Here is an 18,713-nt window from a genome sequence, read left to right on the forward strand (position 1 = left end):
GGAACCATCATTAGTGAGCATTATGTGCAGGTGTGTTCGGTGGTATTTACAAAAGAGTCTCCTGTTTCTACACATTAAGAGAAACTTTCTGCATTAGACTACCAGAAGAGTAATGAAATGCATAGCAACAGAAACAGTTTTGACACTTTTATTGTCTCAAGTATATACCAAAGGTTAGAACTTTACAAATCAGATGCTTTTGTTCCATCTTCAAGGCTGGGAGTGCCCAAGGAACAGCTTTCTGCTTGCAAAGTCAAGATCTAAATTGCAAAATCAACCGAGCCCTCCTGGGTGATGAATGAAACTGCTCTGAAACACCTCGCGTTTTCACAGCGTTGTGGAATCTATGAGTGTGGTCTTTTAATTTGCTTTGCCAGCTTTCCTGTGGAACTAATTTTTAAAAGTTTAACATATTATAGAAGTAAAAGTAGTTTCTGAACATGATCCTTAATTTGGGAGCAAATAATGACTAAATATTTATTAAACACAAAATACCGGAAATAATCTCTTGCTGGGGAATCCTTTTCATAAGAGAGGCTGGGAGAATTCGTGTCTTTTCTCTTTTGAAATGGAAAAGCAAGTTATCTTCTGTTAATCTTGGAGTAACATCCTTCTGCAAAGTCACTGGAGAGTGTATTCACTCTCATGAAGTCCAACATTTAGTTCAAAAACACAATTATCAGGGCAATTAGTAGACAACTACTATGTTTCAGGAAGAGTGCTAGATCCATGGATACAGATTAAGTTCAGAGATATAAACAGTTCACAGACCAGTGCAGGGAGAAATGGTAAGAAAACACCTGTATTCTGATAGAGGGAGCTCTTAGAGCACTTTGAGCACACACAGGTAGGCGCCTGGATTCCCAGACAACAAAATTGTGAAGGAGGATAAGTAAGAGTTCATCAGGTGAAGAATAGGGGAAGAGGTTTTTCCAGACAGATGGAAGGAAAAAAGTAGATTTGCATAGCCAGGAGATGTGAGAGAACCTCATATTCTTAAGAACTCTGGACATATGTGGGCAGATGGGGCCAAGAGAAGTAAGCAAAGCCAAACCGTGAAAAATCTAAAATGATAGGTGTCATGGGTTGAAATGTGCCACTCAAAAAAGTTCTATTGAAGTCCCATCCCCTGTACTTGAGAATTATTTGGAAACCAAGTTGTCACAGATGGCATGAGAGGAGTTAAAATAGGAATCATCCTGGGGGGAGGAGATGTAGCTCAAGTTGGTTGAACACCTGCTTCCCATGTATGAAGTCCTGGGTTTGCTCCCTGGTATGTCCTTGAAAAAAAACAGTCCTACTGAATTAGGGTGGGTTTTGAATCCTATATGGCTGGTGTCCTGATAAGAAGGAAGAGGGGACACAGACACAGAGAGAAAGACGGCCATGGGAAGTGGACTGGAGCTAAGGTTCTGCAAGTCAAGCAACACCACAGGTTTAGAGATAAAGAGGCGGGGAAGCTGGCAAGAGGCAAGGAAGGGTTCTACAGCTCTCAGAGGAAGCACTGCCCTGTTGATACAATGACTTTGGATTTATAGCCCCCGGAACTGTAAAATAATAAATTTCTGTTATTTTAAGCCACCTAATTTGTGGAACCTTCCTATGATAGCCCTAGAAAACTAAGAAAATAGGCTTAGAAGCATATCATACGAATCTATACTTCTAGTAATAATAGGATATTATTTTTAAAATGAGGGGGGAATAGGTAAGGATTTCTATGCAGGAGAGTGGCACAATTACATTTGCTTTTAATAATACCACCAGAAGAGCATGGAGCCGTGGTTCGCACCTGGGGGTTGATTTTGGCCCGCGGGTGACCTCTGGTCACAGTTGGAATGCTAGTGGTCATTAGCGGGCAGAGGGCGGGGCTGCTGCTGAGAAATGCACAGCACATCCCGCCACCACAAAGGGTTCTGCAGCCAGAAGTGCCCTTGGTGCCAAGGTTGAGCCCCTGGTGTGGTGCCCCCCCCTACTCCCTGGAACTTGTGAATGTGATATGTTACATGGCAGAAGGAGCGTTTCAGATGCGATTAAATGAAGGATTTTGAGATGGGGAGATGATCTGGATTACCCACATGGGCTCGATGTAATCACAAAGGTCCCTCCGAGAGGTTAGCAGGAGAATCACAGTCAGAGAAGGTGAGGTGAGGCGTCAAGAGTCAATCAAGGTATGCCAGCGCTCTTCAGACACCTGCGAAGGTGGAGGTACGGGCCATGAGCTGAGGGGGTGTAGGCAGCCTCAGGATTTGGAAAAGGCAAGGAAATGGGGTCTCTCCCAGGGCCTCCAGGAGGAACCAGTCCGGCTGACACCCTACTTTTCATCCAGTCAGACTGATCTTGGACTTCTGATCTCCCCAACAGTTGGAGCATAAATTTGCATTGTTGTAAGCCACTCAATTGGTCGTGCTTTGTTACAGCAGCAGTAGGGACTAATACATCTGTTCTGGAGGATGGATTGACGTGAACCAAATCCTGAGACAAGAGAAGTCGTCTGAAGGTATCAATATTGCAGGCGCTTGTCTGGGCACTGGAAATACAATAGTGATCAGAGCAGAAAACTTTCTACTCTCTTGAAGCTTATCATCTAGTGATTACTATGACTTCCTTGTGAAACTCCAGAAAAGAATCCCTTACCTAATGCTAATTTTATCTCTCAATTTGTCATATAGCTGCTTCTTCGATCCTGAATAGAAATGTTTTTTGTGACGAATCCAAATTTATCAGTATTTTACATTACGATTTATACTTTCCCAACTGAAGGTCATCCCAATATCATAAAAATATATCTGTATTTTTCCCATTAACCTTAGTTTTATTATGATAGAATGACTATCCACACGCATGCTCACAGTGAAATTATTGATTGCCATTCTTGCCATGTTTTCCTGTAGGAGGAACAGGTTTCATCACCCCACTGTCAGCCCTGTCCATTTGACTACTATTGGTTATTTGAATGTGAGTTTTCTTATCTCATCATAAACCCACGAGAAATAAAATGTTTCTTGTTATAAGCCACTGAGATTTGGGGATTATTTGTCATGCTGTACAACCTAAACAAATTTGACAAAAACATTTATGTTTACATTTAGGCCTTCTATCAGGATACCACCATTCTTATATGCAAAGTTCATGTTTACTTTTTTTTTCTCTACCCTTCTCCCCTGCCCCCAGCTGTTGTCCATTCACTGTGTGTCCTTCTGTGACCACTTCTATCCTTATCAGTGGCACAGGGAATCTGTGTCTCTTTTTGTTGCGTCATCTTGCTGTCAGCTCTCCGTGTGTGCGGCGCCATTCCAGGGCAGGCTGCACTTTCTTTCGCGCTGGGCAGCTCTCCTTACGGGGCGCACTCCTTGCGCGTGGGGCTCCCCTACGCGGGGACACCCCTGCGTGGCAGGGCACTCCTTGCGCGCATCAACACTGCGCATGGGCCAGCTCCACACGGGTCAAGGAGGCCCGGGGTTTGAACCACGGACCTCCCATGTGGTAGACGGACACCCTATACATTGAGCGAAGGCTGCTTCCCATATTTACTTTTTTTTTTTCTTTTTTCTGTTGCCCATAGGACAAGCATTGCATCCACATCCCACATTTACTTTTAAGTGTGTTCAGTCTCTCTATTCTGTTCCATTGGTCTATGTGTTCCTACAGCAATAATTTACGATTTTTATTACTGCGATTTTATAATATGTCTCAGTATCTGGTAAGGTGAGTTCTCACTTTTAGTCCACTTTCTCAAGAGTTTATTGGCTTTTCAGGAATATTTAAACTTTAAAGTTATATTCAGAATCAATGTTTCATACCCCCCCCCCCCCAAATTCTGCTGGGGCTGTGATTGTAAATGCATTGAATTTATAAATATATTTGGGGAAAAAATTAATAGCTTTATAATGTGAACATGTCTCTAATTATTAATGTCTTGATGTGATTAACTTTAAAAGATTTTGTAAGTTTCTCTGAGAAAATATTATGCTTTCTTTATTAAGTTAGTTTCAAGTTATTTTATAGTTTGCGTTGCTGTTTTGAGTGGCATCTTATTTTCTCTTCTATTTTTAGGTGATTTTTACTGCATAAGGCACTGGACTCCAAAGTGAAATGTATACACCAAATCAGGGGAGAGAAGAAAATATTATCACTTACTAAATATGCTTGTGGTTTATTTTTAAAATAAAAATTTGAAAATTTGGGGGGGCATTAATTCCTGATGTATTAACACATCAGTATAATAAAATAACGGCTAATGTTTATAAAGACTCAACTTTGTGCTATGCACTATGCAAGTGTCCTTCAAGTATTAATTTATTTAATCCTCAAAATAATCTAAGTAGGTATGAGAAAACTGAGGCAGAAATTGGTTACATAACTTGCCCAAGTTCACACAGAGAGTAAGGGACAGAACCAGGATTTCAACCCAGGCAATCTTATTCCTAGCCTCTACACTATGCTGTAGGTAAAGTACATAATTGAAGTTTATAAATCTATAAATTTCAGGGTCATAATAGGCTCATAAAATAAGTTGGGTAGCTTTTTAAAGATAAGGATTATCTGCTTTTTAAATGTTTTATTTATCACCTTTATAAGATCCATTATTTTGGACTGCTGGTGTAGAAAATGCTATTAATTTTTAAAGTTTATCTTGTATCTAGAAATTGCACTTAACTCTCTCATTAGATACACTAATTTGTTCATTCTCTTGGGTTTCCTATGTAAATGATCTTATCATCTACAAATAACGACAGTTTTATCTCTACCTTTCCAAGTCTTATCATTGCTAATTATTTCCTCGTCTTGCGTTGACCAGGATCTTCAATTCTATACTGAACAGAAGTCGCGATAAAAGACATCCTTTTCCTATTGAGTCTACAATTTCCTCATTAAAGCATGAGCAAGCTGACCCTCATGAGTAAATTTTTTTATCAAGTTAAGGACATCACATTTGCTCCCAGGTTTCTTAGTTTTTCTTTTGTTTTGATAATTGAACACTGCAAAATTTTATTAAATGCTTTTTCCACATCTTTTGAGATAGTAATCTATTTTTCTCTTTTAGTACACTATTATGGTGACTCACATAGATAAAGTTTTGATCAGTAAATCATTCTTGCATTCCTGGGATAATCCCTACTTAATCACTCTCTTGTTCTTATGTATTTTGAATTTAGTTAGCTAATAGTTTATTTAGTATTTTCTCATCTGTTTAGTTTTGCTATCCATGAAATAATACTGGGCTAATAAGCTGGTGGGCATCTTTCTCTCCTTTCTTTTCTGAAAAAGCTTTTATAAGATAAAGATGGTCTGCTTTTTTAAGTTTCACTTATCTGTTTTTAAAGGAATGAATTTCAGCTAAATACCAGGTAATTAATTAAGTAAAGAAGAAAAGGAGAGATATCAAAGCTATGTTATGGCATTTCAGAAGAAACTGAGTTAGTTGGAATGTTTGCTGTAATTCATCATATTATAAATGAGCTTTTAAGTTTCACAGCAGAGTGTTGAAATTTGTAATATTTGGCAATTTTGGAAATGATTAAGAACATTAGTGCTTTTGTGTATCTGGCTCATTTGGTGTTGCCATTTTGGTTGCTAACTGTTTTAAAAGACAGTTTCCTCCATAATTCTTGTCAGATAACTACTGCCAAGAATTAAAGTAACCATGTCAACATAAGCTATGTTTTATTGGGCAAAATGAAAGACAAAAAGGAATAAGGTCCCCAGGGCAATTACTATAAAAATTAGATTTCTGGTGGAGAGCACATTTGTTCCAGGGCAGAAATACTTCAAAGTAATCATGTTTTAAAAATGCATAACTCTCCCTGGAAGCAAAGGGGCACATGTTACCTGATTTGATTGAGTTTGAATGTGGGAAAGAATTTAGTGATGAGCTCACCTTACAAACGGAAGGTTGAGAAGATTTATAAGCATTCCACTAGCATCTCAGTTAAGGAGTTAGCCATTTTAGATCAAGGATCAAAACTTTAAGACGTTTGACATCTTTTTTATTATATATATATAATAAAATATATATATAATATATATTTTTTAGGAGGTACCCGGGATTGAACCCAGGATCTCGTACATGAAAGCAGGCACTGAGATATACTCTCTCTTTGTTAAACCTGCAAATTTGCTTTTGCTATTTTGCATTCCTGCCAATTTCACACAATGAATAACTGGAAATATCCTTAAGACATAAGCAACCCACACATTAGTCCGGATGCCCAGCAAAGAATTTAAAGTGGACACAGGGCACAGAGTGGGAAAGGGCAGCTGATGAGAAAAGCAGAGACTGAGTCCATCTGACTGTTACAAAGGAAAAAAAACAGAACACAGAAAAGGTCTGGGCTTGGAGTTTTAAAGCAGAAATGCTTGAATGTCATTATACCACGCCATCTACTCTGCGGACATTCCCAGCTTGGCCTGCATTGGATTAAGGCATGATTTGAAGCAAAATAACACTGAAATTGATCACTGTGCAGCAACAGCGACAGGTGGGCCTTCTAGCATGAAGCCATCAAAGTTGTACAAAGTTTAAACAAAAATATCAATTCCTGAACTCCACAGGCCATATAGAAGCAGGTTACATATTAACCAAAGGTCAGATAGAGATATCGTGAACTTGTTTAAGCCAGCTGGGAATTCTCTAACCTCTCAATCACATTTACACCTCTGGGAGCTAACTTATCAGTTATATGTATATTCCTATCTACCCCTATAATAAAGTAAGTAGAAACCTAAGGAGGTGATTTCGAATCTAATCTATATTTTTTGGCGTCTTAATGAGAATGCAATGGTTATAATATAGGAAAATATATTTACATTCCTAATGGAACAGAAGATCAGTTTAAGCAGCCAAATCATTTCTTGCCCAAACAGTTACCACATAATTTCAATCAACTACCAAAGCCAACAGAAAAACGCTGTATTTGTAATTTATAGATGTCTTGAAACTCATTTTTAAAAAATCATTATTTTGAAATTGTTTGTCTTTTGCAGACAGAGTTTAGAGTTTACATGTTAAGCCTCAACAAGGATTCTTTGGCATTTCTAATCTAATTCTTTGGCCAGGACACAATCTGAACAGTAATTAAACCACAATAGGCTCTGCTTTCTATTATTCATCTCATGTTCTTGAAAGGTTTATTGGACTCAAACCTACCAAGCATTAAAAATTATGGACTTTTTCCTTACTTACAAAGTACTGATACCTGGAGTTTTCCGTTCCACTGGACTCATTTGTGAAGCTCCTGGAAAAGGTTCATGTGTGTGTGCGTTATGTGTGTGCAAATGTACAGTACATGCACGTATGTTTTATAGTCCTTCAAGGATAAACACTCACCTTAACAAAAAATATTCTAATTTAGAGTAGCAAAGCTGAGAAACTGCATTCTATTCATGTATTAGCTTTCAACTAGGGCATCGAGAGTCATATCCTAAATGACGATTGGAATTACTGTCTCCTTTAGATGTGGAAGTTTGCTTCACTAGACATTTATGTGACAGCTTGATTATAAATGGTTTTGATTAATTCCTCAGCACATGCAAATTAGAACTTGCTTCTGAGGTTGAGTGCTAATGCAAGGGATTAGCACTGCATATTGGGAATTCAAAACTCCCCAAAAGAAGAGGGTAAAGCATCATATCAACTCAGATAGAAAAGGCCAAGGCAGTTACAGAAACACATTTGCAGAGATTCAAGATATGAAAATAATTTTGTACAAATTTCACCTTGGTAATGTCTTTCAAACTATGTAGGAAGTTGAATTGTTTTACAGAAGGGCAGTCAACAATCTTCCTCAGCAGAGCCGGGGCTGAATGTTTCATTTTAGAAAAAGGTAGTGATATTTCAAGGATTTCTGATTACCAAAATGATGCATAATGGAGAAAAGTCCACACTGACTTCTTTGCATGATAACATGGAAAGGTTTAAAGTTTACGCTTTATAGAAACTATTGTAGAATCTTAGAAAATGTGGAAGTGTAACTCTGGGGCATGAGTTTGAATTGGCCTCCTGATAAAGTCATGAATTTCCTGTCTTTCTCTTTCGCTATCAGAGAGTATGTTCAGCTGCATGTAACAGAAACACAAATTATGACAGTTTCTTTTTCTCATAGAACAATTAAGTCTGGACATAAGCAGTGCAGGGTTGATGTAGTGGCTCCTGATATTATCAACTTTCTTGACTTCTTTTTTTCTTTTTGTTCCATCATCCTTATCGTTACTTCATGGTTGCAAGGTGGCATTTTCTACCACTTTCCTCCCTTCATTCCAGGCACAAAGAATAAGAAAGCTATGAAGGCTCCCGCTTATATCAGGAAAGCAAAATCTACCCAGGGATTCCTAGCAGGTTCCGGCTAATCCTACTGGCAAAACCGTGTCATATGGTCTGCCTTTGCTGGAGAGGGTCTGAGAAATAGGAATGTATTTTTCCTTGAATGCAAAGCCAATAAAAATAAAATGAAGGGTCTTTTAGTAAGAATGGAAGAGAGAATAAATATTGAGTAGGCAACCAGCAGGATTCACCGCATATTTATTCAAGATGTTTACCAGTGTCCATTCTGATTTGTCAGTGCCTGTTATATTCTGATTGTTCATTATTTTGTATATCACACCTTCTTGGCCTTAATTTCCTTGACTAGAAATAGATTTTGTGCAAAAATAGCCTGAGTGCAAAGAGTTATTGATCTTATAGGGAATAGTGACATCCTGAGAGCTAGTTGCTGAAGAGTTCATTCTTCCATAATGCTCCAAAGAAACCAAACAACGACGACGACAACAAACAATAATTCGTATCGGCAGAAAGGCTAGGAAGGTACATTAGTTGGAAATACTGAGAAAGAAATCAAGTCGAGCTGAAACCTATGCGATTTACTGTCTATACCTAGAGGATATGCTCTATAAATGTCATGAAAACATCCTCCAAGCCATCTGATAACAACCAGAATATAAATAACTCTATTAATTCAATACTTTGTGATGTGCCTAGGGCTATTTATTTACAGTCTGATTGTAATGTGACAGTCCCCACTGGATCACCCTGAGATGTGAGCCATCTCTCACTGAAATTTATTTATTTCTTAATCTGATTATTTTCTTTTAAATATCAAAGGGTTCCTTGTTTGCTGAATGCTCCCAGGTTATAGCACGCTGTTCTTGTTTATTGGATGGTATTATGTGTACATTTTTGAAGAAAACTTGTTTGATCTTCACATTTTTTCTCTTTCTCTAATTTCCTTTGTTTGTTTGATTCACTGTGCTCCATATTTGAAATCTTTTTCCAGTGGTTGATGAGTGCCCATTCATTTATTTTAATTGGTAGGGTTGCTTTTTATTCATTTATTTTCTAACTCTTTATTATGAAAATTTTCAAGCATACAGAAAGAAGTAGTACAATGATTAATATTATATTGAACACTTGCTAACACTTTGTTATTGAACTATATATCTACATCTATATATCTATCTCTATGTATTGCTGAATGATTTTAAAGAAATTTTCAGATATCATGACACTTTATCTATAATTATTTCACTAGGTATCTCCTAATAGTAAGGAATTCTCATTCCTTACTACAGTATCATTATTATCCTTTAGAAAATTAAAAATAATTCTCAAATGTTATCTAATATTCAGTCCATTTCTAAATTTTTTCAATTTATTGTCAAACTGTCATTTCAGTTGAATATTAGAACCCAAACCTTGACAACTTTTATAAATTCCATGTTGTTTTTATGTCTCTTTTAGTTTCTTTTAATCTAGAACACCCCCCCTCCCTTTTTTTTATTATGAACATGATGGCTTTTTTAAAAAAGAAAGCACCAGTTGTCATGTAGAATGACCCATATTCTAGATTCGCCTGTTTCTTTGAAATATTTTTAACTTGTTCTTTTTATCTTCTGTATTTCTCTAAATGGACTTTAGGTCTAAAGGCTTGTTTAAATTCAGGTTGAATGAATTTTTTTTGGCAAGAATCCTTCATAGAAGAGGATGGAGTCATCATATTTCATCATATCACGAGGCGTAAAAGTCAGGGTGTCCTGTGCTAATAGAAGACGTCAAGATGTGTGCATTATTCTATTGGGATGTATTTTTTCTTGGCCTTCTCAGCAGACAGATCTAGGAATAATCTACATTGATACATCTCTGTGTCTATATCTATACCTACGTCTAGATCTACCACTCTAGATACATGTACTTCTTGATCTTTTATTTTTCAGTTTATCGATTTACCCATCTATCTACCTATCATTGGAAAAACCTTGAGTTCACATTGATATCTCTAAATCTAGTGTACAACCACATGATTTATTCTAACCTTCCACTTTCCAATATTTTTAAACTCCTTTTTCTATTCGTGAAAAACCAACTAGCCCATTGACTTTCATTATCCTCAATATTTTTATGCCATTTCTCAATCCCATAAGATACAGAAAATATTTTCCAAATTGAAAATCCATAAACTTACTAAATGGAGTCCAATATTCCCACCCTGTAGATATCCATTCTCATTAGTTTCTGGTTCATTGTTCCTGTGGTTTTTACACAAACAATACCATTATATATATAATTTTACCTTTGCTTTTTTCACCTAATACTATTTTCTGGAATTCATTTAATGTCAACTCCTTGAAATTGACTCCCTCATTTTTATGCTGCATAAGCACAATTGAGTGGATATACCATACTTTTTTTAAGTATGAGTATTTAGATTGTTACCAGTAATTTACAATTATAAAAAAGGCATGAGGAAATTGTAAGTAGTTTTGTATTATTTGAGGTACATCTTCTAGGCCAATTTCTAGAAATGGGATTGCTAGGTCAAAAAGTGAACTCATGTATTTTTCTTAGCTGTTGCCCAAATTCCCACAATAAAGGCTGTATCGGTTTGCCTTTCTGCCGCAATGTATGAGACTGCCTGTCTGCCTATAGCCATTTTTTACTAACTCATACAATACCTCAATACTGAATGTGCTGTCAAGCTTTATAATTTTGACAATCTAGTTAAAATCTCATTGTCATTTCAATTTGCATTTCTTTTATCCTGAATGCAAACTTCAGGCCACATATTTAAGGGCCATTTTTATATCTTTTAAAAATTATCATGACTGTCTTTTGTCTATCATTTTAAAAGTCTTTGGTTTGTTTTTAACCTCAAATTCTAAGTGTTATAAAAATATGTTAGCAATGTTAGCTGTTTATTTGTGATATGTATTAAAAAATATTTTTTCTGAAATTGTCTATTTTTTTCTTTGTTATGTTTTAGTTTGGCTGCATAAAAAATTTTATAAAATTTTTATTGGTCAATTTTATTCATCTTTTCCTTTAATAAATCTGAATTCAGGTCATAATTAGAAAGCATTTCCCTACATAATGTTCCATTGCCCCAGCACCATTCCATGTTTGCACCAATGATTTGAGAGATCCCCTTTACTATATACTAAATGATAAGTGTTGAAATTTAAATGATGGTCAAAGATATACCATACTAATGCTAGTCAAAAGGAAGCTGTGGTGCTATATTTACTCTCAGACAAAATAGACTTCAAGTCAAGGACTACCAGAAATGAAGAGTGATATTCATAATTATGAAATGGTCAATTAATCAGAAAGTCATTGCTATTACAAATGTGTGTGTGTCTAATAGCAGGACTTCAAAATATCAAAAACAAAATTGGTAGAATTAATGGGAGAAACTGACAAATCTAATGGAGATTTTAACACCCCTTTGCTAGTGATTGATAGAACAAGACAGGAATATAGAAGACCAGAATAAAATGATGACCATCTTGATCTAATTGCCATTTATAGAATTCTGTACTCCCAAATGGCAAAATACAGATTCTTATTAAGGCCATTTGTTACAGTGTTCAAGATAAACCATATGCTGGAAATGAAATATGTTTAATAAATTTATTAAGGCTTTATATTTTAAAAAGTGTGTACTAATAACAGACTTTATTAAAATCATTAGCATAAAATATATAGAAAAACCCTAAATATTTGGAAATTAAAGAACTCTCTTCTAAATATAGTATAGGCCAAAGGAAAAAAATCATAAAGAAATGAAAAATTATTTTGAACAAAATTATAATGAAAATATAGTCAATGAAAATGTACAGGATAGTGCAAAAGCAGTATGTAAAGGAAAATTTTAGTTTTAGCTGCCTAAATTTTAAAAGAAATCCAATTTAAATTACTCTAAATTTTTACTGTAAGAAGTTGAAACGAAAAATCAATTTAAAACCAAATATATAAAAAAGAAGGTGAGGGTTGGTGGAGGCAGCAGGTGAACACTGCTGGTATGTGATTGAAACTACAATGTTGAAAAAACTCTTTTGGCAACATGACAAGGAAGGCTTACAGGTTTAGGGTGTTGGATGGGGACATTTGGCACAGGGCATGCCGGCAGGTTTCCAGGGAGTGTGTGAGGGCTCATCTTAACATATTATGTTATATTAGTGGGTGGGGACCCACGCAATGAATGGCAAGGTGGTGGACTCCCATCGCGGGGAGGCCCACTATGTTCTCAGACAGAGGGGAGGATGTCTCTTGAGAGCATGGGTGGTTCCTAATAGGGAGGACAGACCAGTGTGCCAAGCCATCAGCATTGTTACAAGTATCGAGGAATCTTGTCCTTGGAGGAGTGAAGCCTGGTGGTCTCTGTGGGCCCCAAGGACAGGCAGGGGAGAGGAATAGAATAGATAGAAGAGGGGGTCTTTAGGGGACATGAAAATGTTCTGCATCATCTTGCAATGATGAATACAGACCATGTTAAATTTCATAAAAAATTTATAAAAGTGTATGGTCTAAAATGTAAACCTTAATGTAAACTACTGACCATGGTCAGTAGCTATATTGCAGTATTTGTACATCAATTGTAACAAATGTACCATCCTCGTGTAAAAAGGTCACTAGTAGGGAAGGGGGGCTGGGAAAGGGGGAGGATGTTGGGCATATGAGAGTCCGTTATATTCTGTATGTGACTTTTCTGTTACCTAAAGCTTCTCTGAAGACATAATGAAAAAAAAAATAAGACACTGAGGAAGAAATGGAAGAAATTGCCACTGTACATACAGAGCAACAGTTATTACAGTGATGAAAGGCAAAACATCAAAAAGATTTCTAAAAATATATTTCTTTTCTTAATGCCCCACTTTTTAAAACTTATTTCAGTTTTAGTTTTTCTAAATTATTATGTATTTTATTTCTTATGTTTAAGTCTATCATTACTATCTCATTTTCCTATTAATTGAATTTGGCAATATACTTGGATTCATTTTTGAAGAAGTTTTGGATCACAGAAGTGTTACAACTATTGCAAGGGAGGATCATGAATGTGGAGTGTCAGTGATGGGAGATATATGGGAGGAAGTTTACCTGGACATACATATAAGGTATATAAATACATTCAAATATTCGTGGGGCATTGCCACAGTGGGTAAAGATTCACACATCAACAGAAAGAATACTGAATTTCCATCCTGGAGAGTTCTGCCACATTCTCTAATGGAACAACAGTCACACAAGAACAGGGGCAATGATCAGTGAAGAAGGATGGTCCATTGATGGTCCCTTGATATTGATGACTGTGCTTATGAGTCTTTTGTTTTCAAAATTGCAACTTAGCCTAGTGTTGTAGGGTGCCTGAGAGTTATTTCCTGAGAGCCTCCGTGTTGCTCAAATGTGGCCACTCTCTAAGTCAAACTCAGCATATAAATGCATTATCTTCCCCCCAGTATGGGACATGACTCCCAGGAATGAGCCTACCTGGCGCCAAGGAATTACTACCAAGCACTGGCTAATGATGCAACTGGAAAAAAGACCTTGAATAAAAGGGGTAAATGGGAAAGACAAATGAGTTTATATGGCTAAGAGATTTCAGAATGCATCAGGAGTTCATCAGAGAGGTGGTACTTATGCATGTCTTAGCAGCATCTCAGAGACAAAGTTGATACTACCCCAAATAGTGAGGCTCTTGAGGGCTCTAGAGATACTCTGGTCCTACAGTCATGGCAGATGGCTCTGGAGTTTGGTGCTTTGGAGTAGGTCCTACTTTGGAGTTTGTGCTCTTGAATGTGACAGAGTTGGACTCAGATGTGACTTCTCTACACATGCCCCTTCTGTCCCTTTTATTGAATCTATAGTTGGTGCTGGAGTTGGTAGGTATATGTCCAAGAGACTTGAATCTCTGGGCTGTCCATGTGTCAGCTGGGTCCTGAGCTCAGTGGAGTTCCAACACCTACTCTCCAGTTCATTTGATTCACCAGGACAACTAACAAGAGGGTGAGGATGGACAACCACCACACCAAGGAAGCAAGAGAGTCCCATCCATCAGCCATACGGGATTGAGGCTCCCTCTCAATTAGAGTTAGAGTGGGCATCACCACCCCAGAATACTCAGGATTGTGGAATAAAATATGGACTAGAGTGGACTCACTGGTATTCTACTATAGACTTATTGTGATTCTAGCAATGGAAGAAATTATATCATTGATGTGGAGACAGTGGCCACTGGAGTTGCTGAAGGCAGGGAGAGGGAAAAAGAGGTTTAATATGGGAACATTTTCAGGACTTGGAATTGTCTGAATGACATTGCAAAGACAAATATGGGACATTACATATCCTGCCATAACCTACAGAATGGAGTGGGACAGAGTGTAAACTACAATGTAAACTATAATCCGTACTTAGTGGCAGTGCTCCAAAATATGTTCATTAATTGCAATGAATGTACCACACTCGTGAAAAAAGTGAAAATGTGTGGAAGGGTGGCAGGTGTGGGGAGTGGGGCAGATGGAAATCCCTTACATTTTTTTATGTAGCATTTTACATAATCTAAATAAATTAAAAATAAATAAAAAATGTATTTTAAAAAAGTTAGAATCAAGAAATATAAAATAATGAAGGAAATCAAGAAGGCCTATGTTGATTCTATACTCTAAATTAAGGGAAAAAACTTTAAAAGAAAACCAAAACTATTATATTCAGGAATAAAATATGTTTCTTATGAATAATAAGGACATTAAAGGGATAATGTAATATTATTAATAACTTTATGCCCATAAAATGACAATTTAAATCAAAAGTACAAATTCCCTTTGTGCCCACCCTGGGCACAAAGTTTATCCCAGGAATGCAAGTATGCTTCAATATTTGAAAATTAATCACTGTGATTCATCACAGTAAAGTAGAAAAATATACTTTTCAGAAAATCATTCAAAAATATTAGCTTCAATTCAATTCATAAATACTCTCAGCAAAGAGAACTTCTTTAATCTAATAAAAGGCAAGTAAGAAAAATCTGCATCTTGCTTCATAATTAATAGCAAAATATTATGTGAATTATAGTAATTTATAGTGAAATATTCAATGCTTTCTCCCAAAAAGTTTGGACAAGGGTGCCATTTCACATTAAATAAACGTTATAATTAAATATTATACTGGATTTGTTCTTGAGATTCTGGCCAGGGTAATAATGCAATAAAAGGCAATAAAAGTCATAAATATTTGAAAGAAAGAAGTAGAACTTTCTGTCACAGATAACTTGATTATTTATATAAACAAGTACAAGGAATCTGGAAAAACAGCTTCAAAATTAGTATGTAAATAAAACAGATTTTCAGAATACAATGTCAATATACAATCATCTGATTTTCAATAAAGGTGGCTGCCAATTTATTAGAGAAAGATAAGTCCTTTAATGGATTGTGTTGGAAAATTCTACATCCATACGCAAAACAAAACAAAAATTCCTCAATATCAGTCCATACCTTACACCATATGCCAATATTAATTTGAGATTTATTTGAGATGGATCACAGTCATAAACAAAAAGCTATAACCTTAAAGCTTTATGAAGATAATGTAGGAGAGTATCTTTGCAACCTGTGGGCCACTTGAAGTTTCCTTCGAGAGGGCACAGAAAGCAATAGCCGGGAAAGGAAAATAAAAGGTAAATTTGACTTTATCAAAGTTAAAGTTCATTAAAAGGCACCATAAAGAAAATTAATAGACATGCTAAAGTCTGAAAGAAAATACTCAACACATGTATCTGACAAGCAACTTTTACCCAGAATTTATAAAGAATTCCCCAAAATAAATTTAAAGAGAAAAAAAACTTATAAGAATAGGACAAATATCTACACAGGTATTTTATAAAGAAGGCATACAAATGTCTAGCAAGCACATGAAAAAGCATTCAATATCCTTTATCAACAGGGAAAGAGAAATTCAGATACCATTACATACCTCCTAGAATGAATGAAATGAAAAAGGCTGATAATACCAAGTATTAAGAGAGAGATGGAATAACTCTAACTCTCTTAGGTTGAGCGAGTCACAGCTCCTTAATCAATTCTCAGACTTGAGACAATTCACAGATCCATATGCCTTTGAATGAACAGGAAGGCCAGGTCATCTTGGAGAAGGACCCTGCTACTCTTCCATAAATTTATACTATTAATCTTCCTCCCAGCCTTTCCAAAGAGACTTAGAGCCTTTTACGGAAGTAACTGTGCATTGGGGAAGAGGAAATGATCCGACATTTTGGGCAGTATTCGATGCTGGCTTGGAAATGACATTAATTCCAGGAGGTCCAAAATGTCACAGTGGTCCATCAGTTAGAGAAAGGGCTTATGGAGGTCAGGCGATCAGAGTTTTAGCTCATGTCCAACTCATAGTGGGTCCACTGTGTCCCTGGATCCATTCTTTGGTATGTTCCCCAGTTCTGGAAGGCATAATTGGAATAGACATTATCAGCAACTGGCAGAATCTCCACCATAGATTCCTGACTTGTGGCATGGGGGAATGCTAACTAGAAACCACTAGAACTGCCTCTACCTAACAAAATAGTACGTCAACAGCAATACCGGCTATATCAATTCTAACAGTCAACAATAGGGGGTTAAAAGGGAGTAGGGGATTTCTCTTTCTCGAATAATGAAAATGTTCTATAATTGACTGAGGTGATGACACCTCAACTATGTGATGAAAATGAAAGCCACTGGATGTACATTCTGAATGGATTGTACAAGGCATGGAACTATAAAACACAGCGAATCCTGTGGTGGAAGATGGACTGTGGTGATCAGAACAGATAGGAGAATGTTCTCCCATGAACTATAACAAATATATAATACTAATACAGAGTGTTAATAATAGGGTAGATTGGGGGAAAATGCACCAAATGTAATATATGGACTAAAGTTAGTAGTAATATTTTGATGATACTCTTTCGTGATTTGTAACAAATGCTTCACAACAATGCAAGGTGTTGGTGGTAGGGTAATGTATGGGAGACTTGTATATTATGCATATTTGTTTTGTAAGTTCACAACTTTTACTATGTACTTTTTGTTTATATATGTTCATGTATGAGCGACACACTTCAATAAAAAAGTTAATAAATCAATATCAGATTCCTGGACAAATTGCCAAGATTGGTGCCACCATCAACAATGTGAAAGTTGCAGGTGTGGTGATTCTGACCACATCCCCATTTAACAATCCTGTTTGGCATGTGCAGAAAACAGATGGATCTTGGAGGCTGATTATTGTAAAACTATCCAGGTGCTGACTGCAATTGCAGCTGCTGTTCCAGTTACAGTATCATTGCTTGACAAAATCAACACTTTGCCTGGTACCTGGTTTGCAGCTATTGAGCTGACAAATGTTTTTTCTCAATTTCCATTAGTAAAGAGCACCAGACCAGTTTGCATTCTCAGCTGGCAAGGCCAATGATATACTTTCATTATTCTACCTTAGGGCCATGGGCCACTAAATTACCATGAAACTTGAGTTGCCATTCAAGGACTGGGTATTGTCTGAACCAACAAGTCATAAAGTTTGGCAGGCACAGCCAGCACTCCATCACAAAATGGAAATTGTATATAAGAGATAGGACTTGAGAGGGCCCCCAAAGCACAAGTAATTATATGAAGAAGTGACCCAAATGCCCACAGCCCCTGTATTAGTCTACCAAATGGGTGCTGATGCAAAGTACAAAATTCTGTTGGATTTTATAAAGGGTATTTATTTGGGGTAGAAACTTACAGTTACCAGACCTAAAGAGTTCAACTCAAGGTACCATAAGAGGTACTTTTGCACCCAAAGTCATTTGTCACATGTTGAGCAAGATAGTGGGTGGTGTTTTTGAGGGTTCAGCCTTCCTCTTCTTAAGGATCCGTGGTCCCAGCTTCTTCCAATCTCAGCTAAAGAGTGGGATAAGTCTCTTCTCTCTCCCAGGGCTAGTTTCTCTATGCACTCAGCTGCAGCCATAGGCTATCAGGCTCATCTCTCTTCCCAGGGCCTCTGCTGTGTCCACACAGCTGTTTCTATTCCTCTGTGTTCTTCTCCTGTGTATTTATTTCCATATGAGAGTCTGTTTTGTCCCCACAAGGGGGTGGGGGCTCAACCCTGCATGCCCTAATGATGTGGTCAAATAAAATCCCTAATCTAGATTTAATCAAGTAGAAGTGAAAGCTCTGAATTTAATACAATCTAATATGCCTAGAGGAACAGGCCAGTTTATAAACACAATCCAGTATTTTTGAATTCATAAGCAATATCCAACTGATACAGCCCTCATTCCTGCCACAGTACCTTCTCTTTCCCAGCCCTCAGCTATGGCCACTTGTGGAGTTCCTTATGGTCAGTTGATTGAGGAAGAGAAAATACAGACAGTGTTGCATGATATACAGGTACCACCCAAAAGTCCCTTTCTGGG

This window comes from Dasypus novemcinctus, chromosome 1 (genome assembly GCF_030445035.2).
Source record: "Dasypus novemcinctus isolate mDasNov1 chromosome 1, mDasNov1.1.hap2, whole genome shotgun sequence".
Lineage (NCBI taxonomy): Eukaryota > Metazoa > Chordata > Mammalia > Cingulata > Dasypodidae > Dasypus > Dasypus novemcinctus.